Genomic DNA, 6600 nt, shown 5'->3' with positions numbered 1-6600 from the left:
TAGGTGTCAGGGGAGAGATGAGTTAATGTTGACAAGACTTTTTTTTTTTTAAGTTTAAGCAAAGTTTCCATATTAGTGCTGTCCTGGTATCTCTCATTCTCCCACTTACTTTTCTTTTCAAAATAGTGGGCAATGATCATCAAAATGCCTGAGGTCAACACAGATGAATGGCCTGTCATTTGTTTATAAGAAATCATGCAATGACCTGGCAGATATTAGGAGAGTGACTTCAGCCATAGGCAAGAACATGTGAAGCCTTCAGGATGAAGAGAGAGAGAGGCAGACAGACAGACAGAGAGACAGACAAAGAAATAGGTTTTCCCAACTTCAAGTCTGGTACTCTATCTTCTGTACCATATTATTAACAACAGAATAAGGAAAAAAGGGCTTCACCTTCATATATTTCATTCCAGACATTCCAATGTAGTCAATCACAATCTGATTTAGAAAAACACCAGTGTAATACGCCATTATTCACTGTACATGTCTGTACATTACATACATGTCTTACATATATTATGTACATGCCTGACAGAGACAGAGACAAAGATAGATATGTATATATTTTATATACATATAGAGAGACAAATAGAGTATTTCTATTACTGTATATTTGAAATATTCATCATAACCCTTTCAGTCTTTTTTAACTTTTTGACATATCTCTGATGTTATGCTTTGTACCAACTAATAGCAAACCTCACCCAAATTAATAAAATGCATTCCTTCTTGAATTTAACTAATACACTTATGAAAATTATCATAACCCAACAGGTCTATCACCTCAAACATACATGGCATGCACAATTAGAATTTGATACATATTTCAACTATGACATACAGAACAAATACAGTATTAATTTAACTGATTTTGACAACAGGGATACATTCTTATTAAAGGTGTTCATGTGTGTATCATGGGAAGATATTGTGTACCAAGTTCAAATAAAAAAAAGGATTGTGAATATTATGAATAGGCATTCACAATCAGTTTTTCCAGAATTTCTTGTTTACAGAAGACATAGTACTCCCTCAATTAGATCCACAGCTACTTAGAAGAGATTAATCTAGTTATATTCACTGGGGAAAAAGTGGATGGAAAATAAGTCAATTAGCCAATCAACCAACTAACTAGCAAAAATTTATTAAGCAGCTACTGTAGTGCTAGGAACTGGGAACACAACAAGAGAAGCAAGGAACTTATATTTATTTGAAGGAAATATGCATCTGCATATTCATGCATATGTATATATGTATGTAAATATACATAAAAACATAGGATGTGGGGATTAGTGGGTACATAATACTTATGTACGTACACACATGTATGTGTACATACATATATATACCTATACATACACATGTACGTATCTGTGATTTCATTATAGAAAACTCTTGGGTGAGGAAACCCTGGTTTTCAGGGTGGATATTACTTCTCTGCAATTTACAGTCTTAGAGAGGAATAAAAGGCATTGACAGTTAAATGATTTGCCCATGGTCAAATGACAATATGTGGACAAGAATAACGGCATCCATCTTCCAGGGTTGTTATTTAGATAAAATAAAATAACATTTGTAAAGCACTTTGCAAAGTTTAATGCTCTGTATCAGTGGTAGTAGTAGTAGTAGTAGTAGTAGTAATAGTAGTAGTAGTAACAACATATTTAATAAATATAAGATAAATAATATAAGGTGGTTAATGAGTGACAGTACTAGCAGTTGGAAGCATCACAGAGAAGGTGTCATAAAGGAAGAGATAGATTTTGGGGGGTGAAAGCGAAGATTGAATACATTTTAGGAATGAGGAATAGTGAGAGAGATGGCACAGGGTGGAAATTGTAGTGTCATGGCAAAAAGCATAAGAAGGGACAGTTTGCTGGACTGTAGAATAAAGTATGGGGAGTAAAAGTGAGGCTGGAAAGAATTCATACTGCTAAATTTGTCAGTATATAAATCATGGACACTTTAGATTAAGCTAAATTACATTTGAGAAATCATGCAGCACTTTCAAAGATTCCAAAATACCTTCTTACACAAGACCTCAATCTTTTAACAATGATATTGTTGTATTATTGTTATGTAGGAACATAAGATCACATGATCATAACATTGTAACTACGACAGGTCTCACAGCTGAGAAGGATCATAGAAGTCATGTAATCCAAGTAGCTAATTTTACTGATAAAAAACAGACAAGAAGAAAAGCTAAATGGTTTGCCCAAGGCCATACATATACCAATTCTGTGATTCATACATTCACAAACAGATTGGTAACTCAGGGTTTACTCCATTTTCATTCATACATCTCCTATGGAAAACCATAATTTATTTTCACTTCATGCGATATTCTTATACTGGAAACCATGGAAAGACATGTTCTCAAAAGAAAAGAAATTATAGATGGACAAACACAAAGCAAAAATATGGCAGATAGAAATTATTTCAAATGATTTATTGATTGGGTGAAAAGTGGCAGAAAAACACAGAAGAGGGCATGGATGTTCAAACAAGGAGACTGATCATGTAATAAGAGTGAAGAATAGTACGTGGACAGCTTGAGTGATGAGTTGGCATCCAAAAAATAATAAAAAGAACCAAAAGCAGTTCCATAGAATGTTGTCTTGGTCCTCCATGGGAAATCTAAGGAAAGACATAGGCTTTCTAATGAAAGACTAGAATTGCACAGGATTAGAAAGCATTAGAATACTTACAAAGGGGATATCATCTCAATAAATCAAGTAAGCATTATGAATGGTTGCTTTAAAAAATTGCAGGATGGTACTTATTTTAATTCTTCTGAAAGCCTGTGTTATTCCCATTATTGACTAGGAATGATATGACAATCATTTCACTCAGAGAAGACAGTTCATTTTTTTTTTCCTTTGGCAACTCTAACCGTCAAGATCCAAGTCTGGTACTCAGTTATTCAAGATTAAATTCAAGTAATAATTAATTCTTTTGTCACACTCATTGCCTCACTGAGGAGTTAATAATCCACATGAATTGTCTCTGGGATATTTTCATGTAATTGCACTAAGAAATCCTTGGAAATTTTTCCCTAGTAGATCTCTGTTATTGTTATCCTTATACTTACTAACAATAGGTAAAATTTGCAAAGCACTTTCTTTGCAACAACCTTGAAAGGTATGTAATGATGTATTACACTGGGTATTTTCTAAGTCAGGCTGTAGTTGACTCTATTGGCACATCTAGAATGAAATTATGAAGATGAAACACTTTTTTTCTTTATTCTGTAGGAAATAATATGTATGGTACAGAGGATAGAGTACCAGAATTGAAGTTGGGAAAACTGGGGTTAAATCCTATCTCTGATACTGATTATTTTTCTGATACTTATTATCTGTGTAATTATGGGGAAATCAATCAAATTTTAAAAAATGAAAACCCAGAAAGGGTAAGTAATTTATTCAGTCATACAGTAGTAAGTAACAGAGCTAGAATATGAACCCAGGTTATAACTATATATACATAAAACTGCATTTCCTACCACAATGTGCTGCCTCTTATATAAATACTAATAATTTTAAAATATCTTTCATTATTAGGTTTTGTTATTACACAGGTAAAATTTCTCCCAAGGTTCATTCTCTTTTCCCATTCCCAGAGAGCTATGCCACATAACAAAGATTATTTTTTTAAGAGAAAGAAAAAAAAAAGATAAATTGAAAAAAATAAGCAAAATATTAATTCATTGAAGAAATCTGACAGTATATGCAGTGTTCTACATCCATGAACCCTCACTCCCATGAAAAGTGTTGGTAAGAAGTGTTTTTCATATTTCTTTTTTATTTATTAATTTTATCGTCTTTTTTAATGTGGTGGTGATTCTATTAATTTACATTGGTGCAATGATTGTGCATATTATGTTCTTGTATCTCTTCAATTCATTTAAGTCTGCTTCTCACCATGCTTCTCTGTATTTGTAACATTCCTTGTTTCTTACAGCACAGTAATATTCCATTACATTCATGTAACACAATTTGTTTAGCCATTCTCCAATCACTGAGCATCTGTTTTGTTTCTAGTCCTTAGCTACCTCAAAAAACTGATGCTATAAATATTTTAGTGTATATGGGAACTTTACTTTTTATCGAAGAACATCAGTTATGATTATAGAACTATTCGAAATAAGGTTGAGAATCATCTTAATCTTTTCATGACATAAAACATGGATCACAGACATGACAACTTTTGATAACATCAAATTTCAGCAAGTATTTTTATCTTTATGTACATTAAATTATGCCTCTGATAGTTATCTATCTGCTGACAAAGATGCTGGAGAGAGAGAACTGGGCCAAATGGCTTTGATTGGCCACTAGCAACTCAAAAATTGTTTACTATTGGTTTATTTGTATAAATTCTGTTTACTGTAGGATTTTGTAGCAATGGAGGTAGCAATTTCATTAAAATATTCACTGCTTGTCAATGAACCTACAGAGACTCATGATTTCATTTGAGGAGTAAAGGACAAAAATAGGTGAAACAAAATGGAATGATGATGTCCAATTTCTTCATGGGGAGACAAATAAAAGATTGGCAGATTTTATTTTGTCATGTGACCAGAAGCTATATGAACATGGGACAAAGGATATCTTTCCTTACTGTGGTTCATGATGAGTACAATCAAAATGAACAAAACAAAAACAAGTGTAATTTACATGCCAACATCCATTGCATCTTTTCTAGAATACAAATAATATAAAACTATAATGGAAAATGTTCTTACAGCTACCTTATTTATTTTCTACTTATTTAATTATTAAGGAGTTGTGTATTTTAAATTAAATAACATTAAAATTTTGATATTTTTGCAATGATAGTTATGGTAGACTTGAAAAGTATGACATTTTTAGTGATGTCTAAGACTCTAAAATAGAGTCAATTGGCTGAAAGGATATGGCTGGGTGAGAAGAACTGTATGTTGCACACTATAAATACTAGATTATTTTCACAGTATTGCTGGTATAAAGAGTTAGAGCCACTTCTTTTTTGTTTCAGGCAGAAAATATTCATGCTTGCTATTTTCCCCAGGGAGCATATGTTTAAGTAAGTTAGTGTCAGGATGAGGGGATCCAGAGTTCTTTGCCTAGATCTGTCTGATGACTTTGGAATTCTCCAGTTGTCATCTCTGCCTCAATGAGCAGTTGATACATGAATATTTGAATCTCCTCTATGTTGAAGGATCCAAAAATTCAGTCTGTTGGACTTCGTAGGGCAATGGCTATAACCTGTTTGAAATATGCACTTGTTCTAGTTTTTAACCACACATCCCCCACATAAAATCAAATAATTTGAGTGCTTTTCCAGGTGAGAAGGATCATTCCTTATTTCCCTTTATCCTCCATTAAATTAGCAACCAGCTTCCATGAGGGCATAGTGATGATAGCTTCTGGTTACTCTCCTACTAACTATAAATGTCAATTAGGGTGTATGCACAATGATGGCTACTACTAGAATATTCCCTAATCTACCAGTTGCAACTCTTTGACAAATCACTTGGGGCTATTTAGCATGCTATTTTTGAAATTCTAACTCTTTTTTCTTAGGGTACAGGATTCTATCACGGAGATTTTGGCAGTAAATTATTCTCAGCTCTTTTGTTGATGTCAGGGAAGGGACCATTTAATAAACTTGGACAATATCAAACTTAGACAAATCATTTCCCCTCACTATGTCTCATCTATAAGACAAAACTATTGGATTCGCCATCTCTAAGGTACCTGTGAGTACTAATGTTCTATTATTTTATGTTTTGTATAACCCAAAAGCTAACACATAAATAGGATACCCATGAGGAAACGACTTCAACTGTTTATTGACATAAGCGGTATTTTTCAGAGGATATCTTGTTCAAAACCAGGAACTATTGTTATAGATATTTATAGTAATCCAGGTAATAAGATTACAGTAGTTAGATTAATAAAAATGCACAATTAGCTTCTCCTTGCTAGCCTCCGTAAACTTATGACTAGGCAGAGATATGTTAATTTTGCAGTGTGGAACAGCTTACACCCTCTTCACTCCAACTCTTTTTACATTTACATTTCTCCATGAACACTAATTTATATATGCACATTATTACAGAAATTGAAGATTATTTACATATACACATACATATGTGTATACACATACATGCATGTGTGTGTATGTGAACCCATCAACACTCAAGTCTAAGGAAACAACTCTGTTGAGCAACCTAAGTAGTTTGACCTTTTGACACCTATAGCCAGTCTTTTGCTGGGATGTACAATATCTCCTCTTGCATTGTTAACCCTTTGAAAATAAATCATGGTTGGAACCACCAAGAGGCACATTTCAAAATTCAAAGTATTCTGATTCAACCAAGATTAGCATTACACCAAGGGGTTTAAAATATACACACAATGGAAGGACATATGGGTATTTAGGTTAGTATAATATTATTGGTGCTACTGAATTCAATATTAACAAAACACCCAATGCATACTCAATTCTCAGTTCAAACAGGGAAACAGGATTTGACTGATTCTGCTAATAACTTCCAGAGCATAAATCAAAATAGAGGACATTTATGTGCACTTTCACAATCTACTTTGT

This window comes from Phascolarctos cinereus, unplaced genomic scaffold, assembly GCF_003287225.1.
Source record: "Phascolarctos cinereus isolate Bilbo 61053 unplaced genomic scaffold, phaCin_HiC Scaffold_2;HRSCAF=192, whole genome shotgun sequence".
Taxonomy (NCBI): Eukaryota; Metazoa; Chordata; class Mammalia; order Diprotodontia; family Phascolarctidae; genus Phascolarctos; species Phascolarctos cinereus.
This window is presented reverse-complemented; position numbering follows the sequence as displayed.